Source organism: Herpailurus yagouaroundi, unplaced genomic scaffold (assembly GCF_014898765.1).
Source record: "Herpailurus yagouaroundi ecotype Mexico unplaced genomic scaffold, PumYag 28, whole genome shotgun sequence".
NCBI classification, from domain to species: domain Eukaryota; kingdom Metazoa; phylum Chordata; class Mammalia; order Carnivora; family Felidae; genus Herpailurus; species Herpailurus yagouaroundi.
In genome coordinates, this window is record NW_024412376.1 from 85949522 (window position 1) to 85972419 (window position 22898).

General features: G+C 35.4%; 1 long non-coding RNA gene and 1 other non-coding gene across 2 annotated transcripts in view; both read right to left on the minus strand.

The window, feature by feature from the left end:
* Positions 1-1502: 1502 nt before the first annotated feature.
* The window catches only part of LOC121032164 (uncharacterized), a 30838-nt gene continuing 9442 nt past the window's right edge, over positions 1503-22898 (minus strand). Inside the window, exon 3 of the long non-coding RNA XR_005791125.1 lies at positions 1503-1679. This is a non-coding gene — a long non-coding RNA (uncharacterized LOC121032164). The remainder of the gene's footprint in view (positions 1680-22898) is intronic.
* Positions 20846-20950, minus strand: LOC121040297 (U6 spliceosomal RNA). Its single transcript, XR_005795228.1, has one exon. It is a non-coding gene; the product is annotated as a U6 spliceosomal RNA (small nuclear RNA).

Consider the following 22898-nt stretch of genomic DNA (forward strand, 5'->3'; position numbering starts at 1 on the left):
CACTTTTAGTTGTACTTTCTCTTCCCTAAAGCTGAACATATCCCTGAACACATTGAGTTTGAAGAGAGTCTTGGGAAGCAAGGAGGTCCTTTTTAACTTGAGAAAGACAGAATGGTTAGGTAACTGAAAGTCATAATGAAGGTACAAAGTAAGTTAGCCTCTATAACATGCAAATGTAAATGTGACATTCAAAAAAGAAATTCTGTTACAAGAGAGGGATTTCTGATTTAAAGAATCTGAGGGTTCTCAGATTCTCAGATTTCTTGTGATGAGAAGCTCAAAGTAAAGTTTCTGTAAATGCCTGGCTGATAGAGTGGAGATTAGAGGTCTATGGAGTCAAGGAAAAAAAGAAATATGAACTAAAGGAAATGGAGCTGTTAAATTACCTTAGAATGTCAAGGATATTGGTATAGAGGAAGGATGGATGGTTTTAGGCTGGAGGCACTGAAGAAGGAAGAGGTCTCTGCTAGATGAGAGCTGTGATGCTATGAAGTAGGGGTAGGGGATTTGGTCTGAGGGTACACATTTCAAATGATGAGATTGGAAGGAAATTGCTCACTCTGGTGTCTAGAAATAGGATTGGGAATCTAGGAGAATACCACTTCTTTTCTCAGTTTTGATATTTCCCCTGTACCTCCCCTCTTGACATTTTCCTGCTCTTCTTCTGGGAACTTTAGGTCAGATTGCCGCACAGCAATACAATATATAGATGGGATTTTTTCCAGACACCTTTCCTCATGCCAAAGATTTTTTTCCTTGATCAAACTCTACTTGAGTTCACGAACTCTTTTTCAACTAGGCTTGACTTTTGGACTCCAGTGACCCTCTCAGCATTGTTCACTTTTATTAAGAGTCTTGATAAGTTGCTGTAACTAAAATCTCCCATCTTCCATATCTGATCACCCTCAATATCTAATTGGGCTCCTCATCTGCCACCATTCCCCCAGGTGATGTCTGAACATCGTGGCCTGCCTTCAGGCGAGAACCCTATTGGGTCAGTTTAGCCAGAATCCCATCCCACCCCCTCTTACCCCTAATGTTTCCTCTTAGTAATGACCCCCATCCCAGTTGCCCATGCTATATTGGGAGTTGAGTCCAATCTCTCTCCCCTGCTGTGAGACCCACTGCATTATCCCTATAACACTGCAATGGTCCACATGGAATTAGGTCTGCCTTACTATCTTAAACAAGTATCATGAATCATTTTTCTTTAACAATTTGAAAAATAGTTTTTTGCTAACATTGATTAGGAATTAACATCAATTAAATAATGATGATAGTAATAGATAATACAGGTAATACAGATAATACAGGTAATACAGATAATACATTGTTGAACACATACGAGATTTCTGACATCATTTAAAATGTTACACAAATACTAAATCATTTAATTCTCATAAAAACCCAGTGAAGTTTGTGTTAAGGTAGCACTGAGCATTATGATCTGGTGTGTAAAAGACAAATTTTACTGGACAGTTCAAGAGACGATTGCATATGAGTGATTGCATTAGAGAGAAAATTTATTAATGACGAATATCTCAAAGAAAAAGGGGGAGTCTGGGGCTTTATAATGGTAGGTAAACAAATTAGTCATCTGCAATATGGGAGTTATGAGGAAGGATGAAGTCATCTTGGAATATGTGAGGCCAAGTTTGTGCTTTGAGGACAGTCATTTCCTGGAACACAAAAGGGTACAAGGATTTCTTAACCATCGCTGCTCAAAACACAGGGCTCAGGTGAAAGTTCAACACTGTCAGGTGAGGGAAGAATGAGAGAAGTATGTGACTGTAGCAAATAATTTAATGACAACTTTCCAATTCTATGCCCCTAATTCAAACTCTTTAACATGAATTAACGGCAATGCTTATTCTACACATGTTATCTAAAGTTATCTACTGTTAAATTTAAGAGGAATAGAAAAGTTAGGATCATCCTGACTGCTATATTTTAAGAAAAGCCAATATATGATAGATAATTGGGAAGTTATTATTTATTATATTAAATGATTCTTTAAAGTTTTAATAAACTTCCCAATGATCTATTTTTGGGAATAGTGACAACAGTGAGAGGCTACCCAAGAACTTAACAATAAGAAAAAGTAAGATTGCTCCCTGGGAAAACTACTTTTATAGCATTTTTCAAAAAACAGAAATAGTGTCTGTCTAGGTCATAGGTTATTTCCAGAACATCAAAAAGTGCTTGGCATAGAATAGGTACTCAAACATTTGCTTAAATTAGTGACTTCGTAGTAAAAAAACCTGGGGACTGTATAGAACTCTAGGACTAAAGGGTTTAGGAATACCTCTAACCCTAATCAAAATAATCTTGAGGAGCAAGTCTGGGAAGTGATTAAACTTTAATAAATAAAACCCTAAGCAGTAGTATTATACCTTTTTTAGAGAGATAATGTAAATGAAGGTTTTCAGAACATGCCATCCCAACATATGCTGACTTGGTATATTGACTATTTTGAGCTAAAGTTACTTGAAAAACAATAGGTGCAAGAAAGGCGCTATGACCTTTCCTTCTCTCCCTGAAAACAAGAGAGAAAACTCCCATGCAAAAGAAGCCCTTTCCTGCACCTGGAGGGAAAGAAAATTCTCATCTCCAGAGAGGGAGCTCAAGGCTGAGAAGAATCTGTACAAACAAATCTTGTTGAAATAACCCTCATCTTCCTTTAGTTTCCCCATATATTTTAGATAGTTTTCCATAATTACTATACAATAAAACCTTGGATTACAAGTAACTTGTTCTGTGAGTGTTCCATAAGACAAGCAAACATTTCTAATACATTTTAACTTGAAAATAAGCAATGTCTTATAATACAAGTAGTATGTGATGCTGAGCATCACATGACCACAGCTGAGCCAATGGCTCTTGACATTGGCTTTGATCTATATGTGCTTTGGATTACAATCATGCTTCTGGAATGAATTATGCTCACAAACCAAGGTTTTACTGTACTTTGTTCAATCAACCTGGTATGTAAGCACCCAGGCTTAACAGCTTTTTGTGTTTTAATTTTCCAATGAAGACTAAGTACCATGTACATATGAAAATATGCATGATATTTTGTATGCTTTTCTCTGTTAATCTGTCTTCTGTCAGTTTATGTCAGGCCCAGTTGGAGACCCTAAGAGGGTAGAGAAAAAGTTTTTCCTCCCCTACAAAAATAGAAAGGTAAGTTCTTTTTGGAGTACAAGATATGGAACCCCAAAATGAAAAGTTGCACATATCCCTATGAAGCACTGTCCAGGCAGAGAATCTCCTACTGATGAAAATGGCTAGGGAGGTGAAAGCTCCAAGCTTTTTAAACTTGTTTCCTTTAACCATTTGAATTGTACAACTCAGGTCCCTATTCTAATTCCAGGCTTACTATGCAAACATTATAATTCTAATTTGGCTTCCTGTGGGTATCAGAGGAACAAATCTTAGATTTAGTGAGTTTTTTATTGTCTGTACTAACCATGGCAAAATTGAACTGCAACCACACATTTAGCAATTTCTCTACAGATGCTGTACGTCATTAACTATTCCACCCTGGAAACTGAGAGGCTGAGAAACACATGCAATGATATGGTTAGAATTATATTTTAAATAGATTTATCAAGCTGCAGTGTGGAGCCTGGACTTAAAAAATCCAAGACTGGGATCAGGCAGACAATTTAGAAGGGAATTACTGAGATTGTTCCAGCAGGAGATAATGAGGACCTGAATTAGGAGGCTGTAGAGATGTGGAGCCAAAATAGGAAACATTTCTCTGTACTGTTACTGGTACTGAGCATTATTTTCTAAATCTGCTTACTTGATAGGTGAGCAAAATCATTTCATTGTTAATTGGATTTCAATGTCTTTCATTACTAATGAAGATGAAAATTTATCATTGGATTAATTCTTGTGTTTCACTCCTATTTAATTTTTAAAATGTAATTTTTCTTTCATAAAATGTTTTATACATAAAATGTACAAGAGATTCAAGCCTCCTAAAATTAAACAGTGGTAGTAGGGACATTTAAACACACAAAACCAAATAGCGTCAATTGAAATGCAAAGCAATCCTATTTTACTTTAATGTAATGCATTAATTTTGGTCTGACCTTCAGCTTTGATTTATACAAAGTTGCCTGGGAAACAGAATTTACTGATTCAGCATAGACCAAAAGATTTGCATTGTAAAAAGAGTCCAAAAAATTAATTCTAAGTAATGGAGTAAGTTTATTCAGAATTCAATTAGTTCCGAGGCTTAGGAAAATAATTTTTTTAATGAGGCTAGAAGAGCAATTCACAAGCAAATTCCATAGAAGTATTTTTCTCCCTGATGTTTATTTATTAAAAATAACCATGATAATAGCGACAAATTACTTTTATTTATTTACTTATTTATTTTTACACAGTGCTTGGGTTTTATTTGATATCATGTCTGTGACACAGGACCAGCTTGGAATCCACAGTGGGGACAGAGTCACATGGCCCCCTGCTTACCAGGACTCCTCTTCCAGTCCACCCTGTGCTGACATAAGCCAAGGGGCCCCCGTAAAAAAGGTGTAGGACTCAGTTCCCTAACAGGTTTTTAGAGCCCTTGTAAAATGAACTCCCAAAATAGCTGCTTCTCCTGGAAACTTGGACACCGGTGGGTGGTTCAGGGTAGGCTTCTAAGTGCTGGTCTTCTTTTGTTTGGTGTAAGCTTGTTCCAAACCCTCTCCAGGGCCACTTTTCCCATGAAGAAGGTGATAGCAAAATTATACTCCTACCAGTCTCTTTTTCCTGTGAACTGGTATTGAGTTTGGAGGTCTCACTAGATTTCACTCCATTTTTTTGGTAAGAATACCTCACAGGTGCTGTACAACTCAGCACCTCCTCCTGTATCTGGCAGAGGCACACAGTGATGGCTGCTCCACTGTTATAATACATGTGCTTCTGAAAATTTTTACTTAAAAATTCCTTGTAAAAGTCAGCCATTTTTTCTGGTCAAATGTTGCATTTTGACCTGATCTGGCTCTCAGTTCCAGGCCTTTAACTTTCAGTCTTGAGCAAATAAATTCTTCTGTTTCCTTACGAAATGTCAAATTCTGGTTTTCCCAGAACTCTTGGTTCCATTCTTGTGTTTCTTGTCTTAATTCTCTTAGCTTTTGTTCCAACAGTGATTCATTTTTGAAGACTTAATAGTGAACAGGTTGAAGGTTTGCAATGTTTACCCCAGGGGTCCTGTCCAATCATGGAAGGATTTTCTTGAAGGTCAGAATCCTGAGACCCAGCTTGGTGCCCCATCCCTGCACTCCACCTTGGGCTCGGTGGGGGATGGGGGGCGCGGGGGGGGGGGGTGGGTGGGGGGGCAGCTGACAGCTGGGGCCAGGGAAGGCTCCCAGAGCTGAGGGAGAAGGGCCCCCCTTCCAGGGCCACAAGGCCACCCTGACTTGCCTGATCGGCTGCCTGTGGCCCATGGCAGTGATTTTTATTTGTTAAAAGAAAGTGAAATCATACACAATCCCATTACTGTAGCACGTCTTATTTTAATTTTTGCATTCTTTAGTTTTTATATCTGTGTAGTTACTCTGAGTTTGATGAATTCCATCCCTGTTAAATGCCTTTACTGTAGAGAAGCTACTGGGTGTTCTACAGCAATAATAACTAGACATAACTATTAGTATTTAATAGCTATTAGTACTATTGCAGTGGTGTATGGAACAATTTCTTTTCGTGAACTGAAAGTTCTTACAACCAAAACTCAAATTTAAAAGTTGTACAAAAAGCATTTTAAATTCACTTTATAAATTATTTTGACCTCAGTCATTTCCTTTTCTTGGTTGTTCTCAAATACCTGCTAGTATAAGAGTAATACATAAGTACTGGAGCACTGTGAAAAGGATTCTAGATTCAGAACTGGGCTTTTATCTTAGCCCTGTAACTTATAAGTCACTCAATCTTTTTGAACTTTAGTTTTCTCTTTTGTAAATAAAACCATACATGATTCTTCTAAAGATATATAGTGCTAACTCATAGATTATGCACTCTATTATTGTTAATTCTCATTCTACAAATTGTTTTTAAATATAATACTCCTTTATACTGGATTATGAGTTGACTTTATGGGTTTAGTCAAAAAGATCAATGCAGAAAACTCTTGCTTATTTGAGCTCTCCCGAGCATATGTGAGGGTGTCCTTTGATTGATGGCTCTGAACGATATCTGAAATACTTTACTTTTTTTACTCCCTAGCACTGCCTCCAACTCTTGAGAGTGCTTGACTAATGACAAGGTCTGAAAAACCAAACCAAACCAAACCAAACCAAACCAAACCAAACCAAAACAACCTAAGCCTTTTAATAAGCAATGAAAAATTTATGAAGTTATGAAACTTCTTTAAAACTTTGAGTTAATTGCATCAAAAGTTTTAACTAGAGAAATTAGGCAAGAAAAAGTAATACAAGGCACCCAAATTGAAAAGGAAGAAGTAAAATTATCTCTGTTTGCAGATGGTATGATCATATATGTGGAAAACTCTAAAGATTCTACAAAAAAACCCGTTAGAACTAATAAATTCTACAAAGTAGCAGGATACAATGTCAACACATAAAAATAAGATGCATTTCTATACATTAACAATGAACAATCTGAAAAGGAAATTATGCAAGCAATTTCATTTATAATAACACCAAAAAGAATAAAAAACACTTAGGAATCAACCAAGAACATGAAAGATTTGTACAATGACAACTATAAAATATTGCCAAAAGAAATTAAGGAGACATAAATAAATGGAAACACATCCCATGTTCATGGATTGGAGGACTTATTTTGTTAAGATGTAAATACCACCCAAAGAAATCTACAGATTCAATGCAATCCCTATCAATATCCTAGCAATGTTTTTTGCAGAAATAGAAAAACCCATCCTAAAATTCATATCAAATCTCAAGGGATCCCAAGTAGCCAAAACAATCTTGAAAAAGGAGAACAAAGTTAGAGGACTCACATTTCTTGACTTCAACACTTATTATAAAGCAACAGTAATCCAAGCAACATGGTACTGGCATAAAGACAGACATAATTATCAATGAAATAGAATTGATAGCCCAGAAATAAACCTTCTTATATATGGTTCACTGATTCTTGACAAGGGTACCAAGACCATTCAACGGAAGGACAATCTTTCCAACAAATGGTGTTGGTAAAACTGGATATCCGTATGCAAAAGAATGAAGTTGGACCCTTACCCAACCATATACAAAATGTAATTGAAAATGGATCAAAGATCTAAATGTAAAACTGAAAACTAAAAAACTTTCAGAAGAAAACAGGTTGCAAAAGCTTCACAGTATTAGATTTGGCAATGATTTCTTGGATATGACACCAAGATCACAAAACATAAAAAAAAAAGACAAATTGAAATTTGTAAAATTTTATTTTTTTTTAAACATTTTTTTTTTCAACGTTTATTCATTTTTGGGACAGAGAGAGACAGAGCATGAACGGGGGAGGGGCAGAGAGAGAGGGAGACACAGAATCGGAAACAGGCTCCAGACTCCGAGCCATCAGCCCTGAAATTTGTAAAATTTTAAAAAATAATGCATCAAAAGACAATATTAACAGAGTAAAAAGGCAACACACAGAATGGGAGAAAATATTTAGCAATCGTATCTGATAAAGGATTAATATCCAGACGACATTGAGAACTCCTGAAACTCAGTAAATAGCAAACCAAACAATGCAATGCAAAAATGAGTGAAGAATTTGAATAGACATCTCTCCAAGAAAGATTACAAATGGACAATAAGCATATGAAAAGATGCTCAACATAATCAATCATTAGGTAAATGCAAATCAAAACTATAATGAAATCCTATCTCATATTCATTATGATGGCTGTTAAGATTTGAAGAAATTAGAACCCTGGTACATTATTGGTAGAAGTCTAAAATGGGACAACTTCTGTGGAAACAGTATGATGGCTTCTCAAAAAGTTAAAAATAGAATTACTATATGATCCAGCAATTCTACTTCTATGTATATATCCAAAAGAATTGGAAGCAGAATCTCAGAGATATTTGTATACCCAGGTATGATGCAGCATTATTCACAATAGCTAAAATGTGGAAGCAGCCCATGTGTCCATCAACTGATGAATGGATAAGCAAAATGTTGTACACATATACAATGAAATATTATTCAGCCTTAAAAAGTAAGGAGATTTTGACACATGCTACAACATGGATTAACTTTGAGTACATTATACTAAATAAAATAGGCCAGTCACAAAAAGACAGTACTATATGATTTCACTTACATAAAATACTAAGAGTAGTCAAAACCATTGTACAGAAAGTAGAATGGTGATTTCCAGCGGCTAGGGGAAGGGGCGAATGAAGAGTTTTGTTTTTGTTTGTTTGTTTTTGTTTGTTTGTTTTTGTTTTTAATGAGTATAGAGTTTCAGGTTTACAAAATAAAAAGAGTTATAGAGATAGATAATGGTAATGGCTGCACAACAAACATTTTGAATGTATCTAATACCATTGAACTGTACATTTAATAATTATCAAGATGGCAAATTTTACATCATATGTATTTTACCACAATAAAAACAAATTGAAAAAAAATGAATATTTATCCCTAAAATTTCTCAAGTTCATCTCATTTGTGTCAATCCTTTATAGTTTTCCAGCATCATGCTTTGCCTAAAATACTGGGTATGACCTGAAGAAGCCTTGTAGGCATGTTCTTTGCTACCCATCTCATGGAGGGAAAGAGTAAAGAACATTGAACTCTATTTGCAAAACTAGGTTCTGGCAGCTTGAGATGGATTCTCTTCCCACTACTGCAGGAACCAGTAGAATTCCTAGTCCCTTATAAATATTGAGGAGTATCCAAATATGCCACCACAAAATACACCTCTTTGGCATATGGATTATTTTGAAGTAAAGGCCATTGAAAACTAGCAGATGCAGGAAAAGCCCTAAAAACAGGACACAAGTTTTATTATTGTAAAGGAAATTACATTTATAAAGGAAATTCTTTTTTTTTTAAGTTTTTATTTTAATTCCAGTTGGTTAACATACCATGCTATATAAAGGAAATGTTTATTTCTAGAGATGTCCTCAATCTCTCCTACCAGTAAGAGGAGGACCTTTAACAACTGGCCATTCGAGAAGGCACCAATTTTAATCTGCATAACAAATCTCATCCAACAATCCCCGTGTACCATACTTTTCTTAGTCACTTTCACATAACTGGCCTCCCCTTCTCAAATGCCCCAAACTCCTTTTTCTTGGGTTGTATTTAAACTCAAGTTCCAACCAATCATTTGGGGTTTACCCATCACTGAGTACTCCCCTGTGTATATGCACAATGCACATGTTAATTACCTTGTTTTTCTCTTATTAATCTGTTTTTGATCAGTCTAATTTGTAGGACCATAGCTAGAAAAACTAAGATGGGTAGAAGAAAAGATTTTCCCTCATCTACAACATCTTCCTTTTCTTTCTGAGCACAAACCATGGATAAGCCCCTTCTCAATCTGAGTTAAATTCATGCTGATCCTATAACTGTGTCACTTTGTTTTTGATAAAGTTTAAGACAAAAAGCATCTTAAGTTAAATGTTTGGTCCTAATATTTCTTTCTGTTTTCTTTGATTTGCCTGAGAAATCCACAAGTCAGGGATATATACGTAAGTTTTCCTTTCAGGTAGAGCTTAACTATTTAATGAATCATTCTAAACTAGTATGCGGGCCTCTTCTCATTAATGGCTGTGATAGCTATAATAGCAGCAGGTTCTAATACATTTGACATATCTGCTTCCTTTTAAGTCTCCAACTTAATTCTCATTTTTGGTCTAAAAGGTACCTGAAGTTTTTAGTTCAACTGTCTGTCAGGGGCAGATGATACTATGAGTTTAAGGAGTCTGCCCATTGCCTTTTTGACTATTCCTCTCCAATGGGAAGTAAAAAATCTATTATTAGGTGACAACTGATTCAGGTATGAATCAACAATGGGTACTGAAACTATCCCATTGATAAAGAATAGGATATCTACATGGTCTCAAAGTTTCTAATCACAAATTACTAATTAATTACAGAAAGAAAACTAATATGTTTATAATGAAGAAACTTGGCAAATGTCACCTTAACTGAGCAAAGTTAACATTATCAGGGTGTCTGGGTGGCTCAGTCAGTTAAGTGTCTGACCTTGGCTCAGTCATGATCTCACAGTTTTTGGGTTCAAGCCCTGCATTGGGCTCTGTGTTGACAGCTCAGAGTCCAGAGCCTGCTTCAGATTCTGTGTCTCCCTCTGTCTCTCTCTTCTCTCTAGTTTGTGCTCTATCTCTCAAAAATAAATAAACAAACATTTAAAAAGTTAACATCATAAATAGTAGGAAAAGTCAACATCATGTGCCTTGTGATGTGAAATACTGGTAACACAGGATCACATTCATAGTATTCCTGCCAAAAATGCATACCCTGAACCTAATCATTAGATGAACCGAAAGTGAGGATGTATAACTGGTCTATATACTCTTAAAAAAATATCAATATTATGAAAAACTAATGACTTATTTAAAAAACTTTAATATTTATTTACTTTTTTTTTTTTTTTAAACGTTTATTTATTTTGGGGACAGAGAGAGACAGAGCGTGAACGGGGGAGGGGCAGAGAGAGAGGGAGACACAGAATCGGAAACAGGCTCCAGGCTCTGAGCCATCAGCCCAGAGCCTGACGCGGGGCTCGAACCCACGGACCGCGAGATCGTGACCTGGCTGAAGTCGGACGCTTAACCGACTGCGCCACCCAGGCGCCCCTATTTACTTTTGAGAGAGACAGAGAGAGAGAGAGTAGGAGAGGGGCAGAGAGAGATGGAGACATAGAATCTGTAGCCAGCTCCAGGCTCTGAGCTGTCAGCACAAAGCCTGATGCGGGGCTCAGACCCACAACCTGTGAGATCATGACCTGAGCTGAAGTTGGACACTTAACTGACTGAGCCACCCAGGCTCCCTGACTAATGAATTATTTTAGGGTAAAGAAGAGACAAAAGAGACATAAACACTAAATGTAAAGTGTAATCCAGACTGGATTCTGCACCAGATTTTTTTTTTTATATATAAATGACATAAGAACATAAGAACAACTGGTAAAATTTCAATTTAAATAATATTGTTCAAAGTTAAATGTCCTGATTTTGATCATTTTATTATGGTTATGTGAGTGAATTCCCTTGTTAGAAAATATATACTGAAGCTTTTAGGGGTTAAGGGGAATGATGTCTGCAACTTATTTCAAATAGTTTAGAAAAATTGTAATATATATATAGTTTTGAAGGCTATATGGCTTGTTTTTGCAACTATCTAGCTCTGTTGTAGCTTGAAAGCATTCATCAATAATATGAAAATGAATGTGTGACTGTTACAATAAAACTTTATTGCAAAAACAGGCAGTGAACGGAGTATGGAATATGGGCTGTAGTTCACTTATCTCTGCATTAGACTGTCATGTCCTTGACACTAAGGATAATGTGTTCTTATGTCTCTGTTTCTGTAGTGCCTAGATCAAGACCTAGCATTCAGCAGATCTGCAACAAATATTTGGTACATGAAGATTGTCCTGTCCTAGCTTTGTGGTGGGTCTTTGATCTCACAGGTTGCATAACTTTGGCTTAATTACTTGCCACTTCTTTTCATGGCCTCAAGATATCAACTGTAAGTAGCTCTGTGTACTTTGTAAACCTGCTCTGGAAATCAGAAGTAAGCAGCAGCTGCTGCTGCTGCTGCTTCTTCTTCTTCTCCTTCTCCTCCTTCTCCTTCTCCTTCTCCTTCTCCTTCTCCTTCTCCTTCTCCTCCTGCTCCTCCTCCTTCTCCTTCTCCTTCTCCTTCTTCTACTTTTTTTCCCAGTAAACTTTACATCCAATGTGGGGCTTGAACTCATAAACCTGAGATAAGAGTTACATACTCTACCCACTGAGCCAGCCAGCACCCCAGAAGTAAGAGCTTTGATACTATTCCATATGAGGTGCCAAGTTGACAGAAATTCCCATGAGGTCATTGGAAAGAGTATATTCTACATATTTGCTGGCAAACCTGTAGGAGTTTAGTTGTAATCCTACTCTAGAGCAAGTGGTGTTGAGATTTTGTTTTGTTTTGTTTTTTTGTTTTTTGTTTTGCGATCTATGAGTCCCTGACCAGAATGAACTTGGTAACTTGGTTGAGAAAATAAAACACAGAAATGAAAAAATTATAGAACAATAGCAAATTCTTCCATATTCCTGACATTTCATTCTTCCCTGCTTCAGTCCTCATATATCACTGATCAATTAGAAGTCATCTCCTTTCCTCTTAATTACCATGGTACTCTATCTATAGGTTGAATTATAATAATTTTTGTGCATATATTTTCTCTATTGGTCTTCCCACCAGGAATAGCCTGGCCAGCAAGACAAAAATATTCATCTCTGTATTGGGGTGGCTTTGCCTGAGTGATTTGCTTTTTATTTCCTTCCATAGCCAATCAATACTTCCTTCCCTTTTTTTATGGATACATTCTTTCATTAGCTATGTTAATATATTCAATAAGTTACCTCAAATATTGCAGGCTTGACTTGGCAAGAATTCTGTCTTTCAGGTGACTTTGCCTATAAATGAATTATATGTAAGTACATAGTTTTATTCTTTGAAGACAATCTTATTTAACTCATATCCAAATTCTTTAGAGAACACCCCCAGTAGCATTCTGTACTGACAATTGCAGAAAGTAAATTAATGTTTTACTTATAGCTACACTGAGGTTGGTACCATATTCTGGACATCCATAACTATTCTGATTGTGTAAGATGGTGTTTTAGGAAATCTTTTGAGCATTGTTCTCCTTGTAATTACTTCACTTGAGCTTAGGTACCCTGCTGTTGTATTATTTCCATGTGCCTTCATTTGCATATTTCCATTGTGATAAACATCTGCATTGATCCTTATTTCCTTCCCTCCAGTCTCAGGAGATGAAGTGTCCCTCCCACTGCTCAACTCACAGCAATCTGGCTTCTGCTTATCCCCCACCTTCTTCACCCCATGACTGAGATTATCTGTACTGAAATAAATAATGCATTAAAAATGCCAAATTCAGACAATCCACTTCAATCTTTATCTTACTAAATCTCTCTTCTACTTCTGATTGTTGGACAAACAGTTCTCAAAGCTCCATCCTCTATGCTTTTAGCTTTCCTGACATTATTTATTCTGATTCTAATCACATATGCCTAACCAATTTTATTATTTTCATTCACAGGATCCTCCTCTTTTGCCTACAGGTCTTTAATCTTAGTTGTGTCTGAGGGTTCTTCCTATCTTCAGGCACTGTTTGTCTCTTTTTGTCTTATGTTGGGTGACCATTAATCTCTCTTCCCTTTTTTTTTTAAAGTTTATTTTGAGGGAGAAAAAGCATGAGTGGGGAAGGGGCAGAGAGAGAGGTGAGAGAGAGAATCTCAAGCAGGCTCTGTGCTACCAGTGCAGAGGCCAACGTGTGGCTTGAACTCATAAACTGTGAGATCATGACCTGAGCCAAAGTCAGCCACTCAACTGACTGAGCCACCCAGGCACCTCTCATATGCTGACTTCCAAATCTCTATCCCAATCTCGATACCTCCTTTCATACTTAGATAACTAACTAGTTACAAATTTCTATGTATTGACAATGTTTTGGTATTTCACAACATGGAAATAAAGCATCACTTTTGTTGGCCAAACTTGAAATTTCTTAACAAGCTGTATTAAGTATAAATTTTTCATGTCATCACAGAAATCTCTTCCATATAATCTTCTTTTCAATGTTTTCTATTTCATTAGATATATAAATTAAAAAGGGGGGAAAATTAAATACTTTCATAAATGTATGAGAAATTAAATAAATACATAACTACAGCTGGATATGTTATCTCAAGTCACTCATTTCAGTGTTCTTTTACTTAACACTGGGTCTCCAGATGTAACTATACTAGTTTTATATCAATGTCTTATCAGTTAAAATATTTTGTCCCTAACAGAAATCTTCCCTCCAACTGGCTTAAACAACAAAAAGATTATCTCACATATCTGTTATTCCTGAAGTAGGGTCAGCTCCAAGGTTAGTCTCTTCAGTAACATGAAGACATAGGTTTACTCTATTTTCTAATATGCTTATGTCCTGTACGTTATTATCAAGTACATTTATTCTGTGATTTTAAGGGTGATTTAGTTTTAGGAATTTCAACAACATAATTCTATATATCCACAAGTTAGTTCTGCCCATTAGGTCTGGACATAGTAACATTCAAAAAAAGAAGAGACACCATTTTGTCCTGTGGCTCTCTTGTAGAAATACAATTTCCTCAGAATCACTAGTAGACTATATTTTACAATTCTTTGGCCACTGGATTAATTTGTTATTGCTGTCATAACAAATGGCCACAAACTTAGTAGCTTATAGCAACATTCATTTGTCATCTCATAGTTCTATAGGATAGAAATCTGGGTGGGCTCTACTGGGTTCTGTGTTTAGAAACTCACAAGGCTAATGTCCAGTTTGTAGAGGATGCTGGGCTTCTTTCTGGAAGAGTTGAGGAAAAACTCACTTCCAAGCTCATTCAGATTGTTCACAAAATCTAGTTCCCTGTGGTAATAAGACCAACATCCTCATTTCCTTGCTGGCTATTAGCTAAGGGGTGGATCTGAGTAATTTGGGGCTGTCTGCATTCCTCATCAAGTGGTTCTCTTCTATCCTATTGTTTTGAATTTCTTTCTTTTTAAAAAATTTTTAAATGTTTATTCATTTTTGAGAGAGAGAGAGAGAGCGAGCAGGGAAGGGGCAGAGAGAGAGGGGGACATAGAATCTAAAAGCAGGCTCCAGGCTCTGAGCTGTCAGCACAGAGCCCGATGTGGGGCTTGAACTTGAGATCATGACCTGAACCAAAGTCGGACAGTCAACCAACTGAGCCAACCAGGTGCCCCATCTCTGACTTTTTTTGCTATCATCTGAAGAAACCCCTCTGCTTTTTAGAGCTGGTGTGATTAGATTTTAAGCTTGCCCAGATAATTTCTCTTTAAGACTGTGCCAAAGAAGAGAACACAAGCATGAAAGTGACATCTCACCATGTTCATAGGCTTCAGGGATTAGGGTGAGAAATCTTTAAGGACTCATTTTAGAATTATGCCTACAATAGCCATAGTTGGGTCACAAACCCTTTCTGAATTAATCATTGTCAAAGGGAATGAATTACCATAGTTTACTCAGATAGTTTTCTGTGGTGGAATTAACATGTTGGGGAATAAACAATAATGTCCACTATGTACTCACATTATAATGCTTCTCTTGAGAGGTGCGAAATGGGCTCATATATTCTCTCTAGTCTCCCTCTCTCTCTCTCCCTATATATATATATACATACATACACACATTTCTTACGAAGAACAGTATATCCTGTTATTACTCTATTTTCCTCCTTATTTATCACAGTGGGTAGTACACATTGGTTACAATATCAGTTTAACATTATTTTAAGGGAAGAGAAAAAAGACTTTTTGAAGTGAAGCCTAGCATTTAAGAACAAAAAGAACAGAATCTATCTTTCCTATCCTATCATGGTAACCGATCTTAAAAAAAGACAGCTGATTAACTTGTTGGGCTGATGGTTGGCAACAGTGTTATGGTTTCGAATTTGGAATTTCTTTCATGTCTTTATGTAAAACATGTAGTAGAATTTGGCAGATACTGCTGATATTTGTTCAGCGGTTATAGGGTAAGTCATCTTTGATGTCTGGGAACAACTTTCTATAAGAAATCATTGTCCACTTAGCATTACCATTGATGAGCTATTCATGGAATCATTAACTTTCAAGGATCTCCAGTATTGCTTCAAGAAGCCCTTTCTAGTAATTATCCAACTTCTTGTTCTCTTACTCCCTCAGGCCATTCACCACACTGCTTTGCCTGGTTTGTTGAAATGTAAGGGCAATTTGGCTATATTTACTCTGTTAATATTTAGAGTAGCCCTGTGTAGCTAACAATGTAGATGTCATTTTCCCTACTCCTCTTTTCATATGTGATCCTCTAGAAGCTGTTTCTTTTGTCCATGATGATGACTTTCCTCTAAACAGGAGAACTTTTTCACTAGGCAAAAGTAGAGACATTTCCCTATTAGTCTCTTAAATAAGGATTTACCACAGTTGATTGTACCATCTGGTAGAAGTATACACTAGGTAATTAGGCAAAACTTCTCCAAGAACCTGAGCCAGGGTTGGGAGATTGTCCAGGTGAGGTGTACATTCTGTTTATTTGGCTGATGTGCTGTCCTGTATGTCAAGATACAGTTCAAGAACTGATAAACTTTGTGAAATATAAATAATTCCAGAAAATGAAGTGATAGTGAAAACATTAGATAGATCTGGGACTTTTGTTCTAAATATGGTACTTTTAGCAAATAAAAGGTCAACTGGCTACTAAATTGAATAGACCTTAGTCATTTTCTATTGTTACTGGATGAATTTATTCATTTTTAACCATGAGGAGACAAGGTTCCTAACTGGATATAATGAGCTTAAGGCAAGCAGTGAAGTAAGAAACATTCACTAGCATCTGATTTTAAGCATTCAAAGTCAGTGGAATCATCAGTCCACTTTACTATATTATAGTGTTTTATTATACATTAGTAATACTATAAAAATGTACATTTGATAGACATGAATGTTAAACATCCATAGGTTTTTGGTGTATTTCACTATAGAGATGGCTGTTCTCTCTCGGTTACTTAAATTATTCATCCAATGCTAGAATTCTGCTTGCTATGTTCATAAATAAGGCCATAAAACATGGTATATTGGAAATATTATATTGTCAAGAACTTTTATCTTTATTGTTATACAGGTTTCCTATTAAATTATTTACATGTAACTATTTATAAAATGAAATTATTTTATTTGTGAATTAATACGAGGATGAATGACTTTATTAGCATAAATTGGTAAAATTGTGCCATCTAGTGCCCTTTTTGAAAAAACTTGTTTTTAAAAAAATTTTCAGTTTCCAGAATCTTAAATATTACAGATTAAAAAATGAGTCTAGAAATCATTTTCCAACCCCTACATATTACAGATAAAAATGAGTGCAAAAATGAAAATAAAGTTAGGACACATGTTACTGGAAGAGTGTACTCCAGGCACAGGAAAGAATTCTAGCAAATACGTAGGAATTGGTGTGGTCATTCCAAGGATTTCCTAATATATGTTTACCACACCTATTATAACATTCTCTGTGAAGTGTGCGTATTAGTGGAGAGTAGGAATAAGAAGAATGACTAAAAGACCACTAGATAATGAGATTCTTGGTAGTTGGTGGCGAATGGGATGACCTTCAAGAATGGGGCCTGAAGATTCTTCTCTCCTTTACTTTTCCTATCTGATTATGTTGCCACCTCAGGCTCTATCCCAAGAACTGGGGTAAGCAGAGTTGTGTGTGGGTTTGTGTGCTTGTGTTTTGATAAGAGGGGAAAAGAGGTGTCTGAGGTATATTAGAATAAACAGGGGGAAATGTGAGAGAGAAGGCAGAAAAATGAAAGATTATATTTTAATGTCCTAGTAGCTGAAATTAATTTGACAGAAAGTTTTGGAGTCACATTTATCCAGGTTTGGGTTTGTGTGAGTTTGGAATTACTGGATTACTTTTGGAGACTTAATTTTCATATGCTAAAAAAAAAAAGTAGAGGAGGAAGCAAAGAAAGATAAATTCAGATACCTTATCAAATAGTTGTATAAAATGTGACATAATGAATATCAGTTCCTTTTAACCACAAATATGTTAGGAAAAATGTCTTCAACTCTCTACTGTATATGTGGGACATATGCATATCACTTGTGTTAGTTATTCAGCCAGTTCAATTAGGCTAAAACTTTCTCTTATCTAGTAACCTTCCCTTAACTACTGATCATGCACCCTCTTGTGACTTCTATTATTTTCTTGACATTTTTGTATCTTGAATTGCCACTTATTAACGTTTTTAGGATTTGCACCAACTACTGTACTTATATCTATATCTATATCATCTATCTATGTATCTACAAAAATGTGTTGTATACCTCTCAATATCTTGTTTATAACAAGGAATTAATAAATACTTGTTACCTTATTTACTGGGCTTTAGTAGAATTTTCCTTCACCCAGGTAAAGACATGTTACCAACAAATCCTTTATATTACAACCATGAGAAGAAAGTATATTTCATCAAACACATTTGAAATTTCATAAACACTTGTGTATTTTAAGATCATAATCTTATTTTTTATTTTTAATCATGGTAAAAAAACACATAAAAGTTACCATCTTAACTATTTTTTAGTGTTAAGTAGTTTAAGTAATGAACTATTGTTCAGTATTAAGTGTATTCATGTTGTTGTGCAAGGTGAAAAATCTCCAGAGCTTTTTCATCTTTCCAAATGGATCTCTGTATCCATTAAACAACTCCCCATTTCCTCCTTTACCAGCTCCTGGCAGCCACCATTCTTCTTTCTGTTTCTATGAATTTGACTACTTCAGATACCTCATATAAGTGGTATCATATAGTATTTGTCTTATTTCACTTAGCATAATGTCCTCAAGTTTCATCCATGTCATAAGCATGTGACAGGGTTTCCTTCCTTTTTAAGGATGATAATATTCAAGGTAATTATTTTTAGAGTATGAGATTTTAGTCAGAAGACTTAATGAATGAGAACTGCAAATCAATTTAATATGGTCTACATAACAGAAGAATATAGATACATATATTTAGTAAAACACTGTACAATGCTGAAACAGAATTCTAATAATGGAGAATCTTCTAAAACTATAATAAGCTCCTTTGGGACTATTATGCAAGACAGCAGGCTTTTTAAAATTCCACGTAAATATATTCTTAAATTTTTTATCAACAATTTATAAGTTGAGCCAGATGAGATTTGTACCTCACTACCATGTAGTTTCCATTTTTAATGTACTGAATTTAAATGATGAGAAGTGTCAAATTTACTGATTTCTAATCTTTAAAAAGCACACATCACAGTTTAAAAGACTTTTCATTTTGTCTTCATTTTACTTTCTTGAAGAAAAAGTTAAATACCTTACCATGTTACTCACACTTTTTTAAACAAAAGTATTGCATTTGTTATTTGTGTGCCTTATTTTCTCACCATTAAAAGCATATGATCAGTAAATTGTTAACTGGAACTATCCATTATAGGAGGACCCAACCCAGAGTAACCCATGATAAGGACAGGGAAAGCAATCTAAGGATCAGGTTGCAGCATCTGTCTGGATCTCAAACCCAATTTCCAGAGTAACAACAGAAGAATGAGCAAGCAGTTGCCACTGCTTTTCAGGCAGGTGATTTATTATGCAGACTGATTTTGGACAAAGTTAGTAATAGAAACATGTTATCTGTCCCTTCCTGAGAAACTCCTCAGTATGCAAACTTCACTTAACCCAGTTTTACATAACTTAATTTCCTTCATGACCCAACATTTTTGTGGTAAAACCTCTCCAACTGCCTCTCCACATCTTTCCCCATGATGGACCTCATAAGACCACATATGGCTCTGCCTCCAATTACTGTTTACCTCATTTGGCATTGGATTTTTCTCATCAAGGTATCATTTGAATCAAGTGGGAAGATACATATTTCCCAAATGAGCCCAAATGGTATATGCATGTGTGTTGCAACCTTTACTGGAAATATGACCTGATTTACCTTTCACCATGTTCTTGCTTTACCTCATTCATGGCATTAAAACAATATAAACATTTCACAATTCTGCCTGTTCCCCCCACCCCGTTTTGTCTCTTTCAACCAAAGTTTCACATATTAAATTTTATTAAATAATCCTGAAGCATTTCTCTTATTTTATAAACAATGAATAAATGTGATAATTATTTATTCCTTCCTTATTCTTCCCCTCCTTGGCCCACATTTTCTCCCCAACTTAGGTAATCTATTAATGTCCAAATATGCATCCTTTCATATTTACTCCATGCTTAATCATATACATAAATATGCAAGCACATATACGTTTAACATGTACAGTGGTTTTGGGGGGCGGGTTAATTCTTGGTTTTAGAAAAATGATGTCTCACAGTTGTCTGAATCTTGTTCTTCTTAACAATACCTGATGGAAATCATGCCAACTAACTGCAATGACTTTAATTCAATGTTTAAAATGTCTGCATAGTATTTTATGGTGACATGATTCAGTCATTCCCTTCATTAATAGGTATTTCATTTTTTACTGTTGTTTACTTTTTACACAGTACAAAGTTTGTTTAAATATATGGATAAAAGTATGTATGTATATCATTTTATGATATAGTATTTAAGTTTTATGGGATATCTATGGCATATTCACAGATAGCTTTACAAAAAAGCAATAGTTCACATTTATCCATTATGAAATTATATTTTCTTGCATCTTCCCAGAAAATGTTTCATTGGTCTTTTAAACCTTTGTCATTATGATGACTAAAAAAGTAGTATTTCACTTCATTCCGATAGGCATTTCCTTTTAAATTTTGATATTGTCATATAAGGACTATCTTTTTCTAAGTTTTTGTCTCTAGGGGTTAAGATCTCCCTTGCCCATACATATAATTTTCTAGATTTTTACACATGAATTTTAATGTTCCATGTTTTACATTTACATCTTAAAAAATCTGGAAATTATTTTTATTTTTTTCTTCTAAGATTGTATTTAAATTCAAGTTAGTTAACATATAGCGTGTAGTATAGTATTGGTTTCAGCAGTAGTATTTAGTGATTCGTCACTTACCTATAACACCCAGTGCTCATCACAATTAGTGCCCTCCTTAATGGCCCCAAATATGGAATGCTTCATGGATTTTTATGCCATCCTAGCACAGGGGCCATTCAAATCTTCTCCATATTGTTCCAACTGGAAACTATTTTTTAAATGTGAAATATAGGGGTAAATTCTACTGTCGTTTAAATTGGGTAGTCATTTGTGTCAGCAGAATTTATTAAGGAGTTCATTTGTTTCTCACTTAAAATACATTTGTCTTATATTAAATGGCTACATATATTGGAAAACATTTCTGGAATTTTTTTTTAGTTCTTTTGATCTATTTGTCTATTTTTAGGCCAATAGCCTAATTGATATTTTTATGATATTGTCTTCCCATTTAACTTTGGTATCTTTCCATTGTTTACATCTTCCATATTTAGGTTCTATGAGTTTCCCATTACATAATTCTATGTATATAATTTTTTCATTATTGCAAATGATTTTTTTTACAATTTCCTTTTTAGTTACTTATTAGTATAGATTAAAAAATTACTGGTTTTTATATATTTAACTTGAACCCGGTCACTTTACTTATTTCTCTTATTAATTCTAGGGTAATTTTAATACACTTTCCTGTGTCATTTTGTTATCTGATCACAACAAGGGCAAAAATATATTTTCCAATTTAAATTTTTTTTTTCAACGTTTATTTATTTTTGGGACAGAGAGAGACAGAGCATGAACGGGGGAGGGGCAGAGAGAGAGGGAGACACAGAATCGGAAACAGGCTCCAGGCTCTGAGCCATCAGCCCAGAGCCTGACGCGGGGCTCGAACTCACAGACCGCGAGATCGTGACCTGGCTGAAGTCGGACGCTTAACCGATTGCGCCACCCAGGCGCCCCTATATTTTCCAATTTAATACATTATTTACTTTGTTTTATTGTATTCATTATTAATGATTTTGATAGAAACATGTTTTTTAATTTCAATTGGAATAGTTCTAGTGTTTTGCTATTTAATATTTTCTGTTTCTAATTTTTTTAAGTATTCTTTATTATATTAAAATAATATCCTTCAATTTCCAATACATGAAGAATTTTTATTAGGAATTGTCCTTTGATTTTGTCAAACGCCTTTTTTGCATCTATTGATATGAGCATATATTAATTTCGCTGATAATTTTGCACTGTAAGTGCAGAGCCCGACTTGGGCTCAAATTTATGAACTGTGAGATCATGATGTGAGCTGATATCAAGAGTCAGACGCTTAACCAACTGATCCACCCAGGTGCCCCATTTGCTATTATTTCACTAAAATTTTTACATATATATTATAGAGATTACCTATATTATTCTTTTTTTGGTGGAATCTTGATCACCTTTTGATATTAAAGTTATACTGGTTTCATGAAGTAAAATGAGAAGCTCTATCTTTACCTATAATATGGAATATTTTAAGTAATATTGGAATTATCATTTTTTAGGTTACATGAGACTTAGCTATCATTTTCATCTGGTATTTATGCCTGCTTTTAAAAAAAATATTTGTTTGTTTGTTTATTTATTTATTTGTTTGTTTATTTATTTTTGAGAGAGAGAGAGAGAGAGAACAGGGAAGAGCAGAGAGAGAGGGAGAGAAATAATCCCAAGCAAACTCTGCACTGTCTGCAGAGTCTGACGTGGGACTTGATCTCATGAACCATGATCGTGACCTGGCTGAAATCAAGAGTCTGATGCTTAACCTACTGAGCCACTCAGGTCTCCCAAATAATACTTTTTAAAAAAAAATTTTTTTTTTTCAACGTTTATTTATTTTTGGGACAGAGAGAGACAGAGCATGAACGGGCGAGGGGCAGAGAGAGAGGGAGACACAGAATCGGAAACAGGCTCCAGGCTCTGAGCCATCAGCCCAGAGCCCGACGCGGGGCTCGAACTCACGGACCGCGAGATCGTGACCTGGCTGAAGTCGGACGCTTAACCGACTGCGCCACCCAGGCGCCCCCCAAATAATACTTTTTAAAAAGCAACAGAAACTATCAGCAAATGTGGTTGTCTGTGAAAACTTTTAGGAGATGAATACTTATGATAAACATGGTCCATTCTTTTTCTCAAGGAGTAGCCTTTAA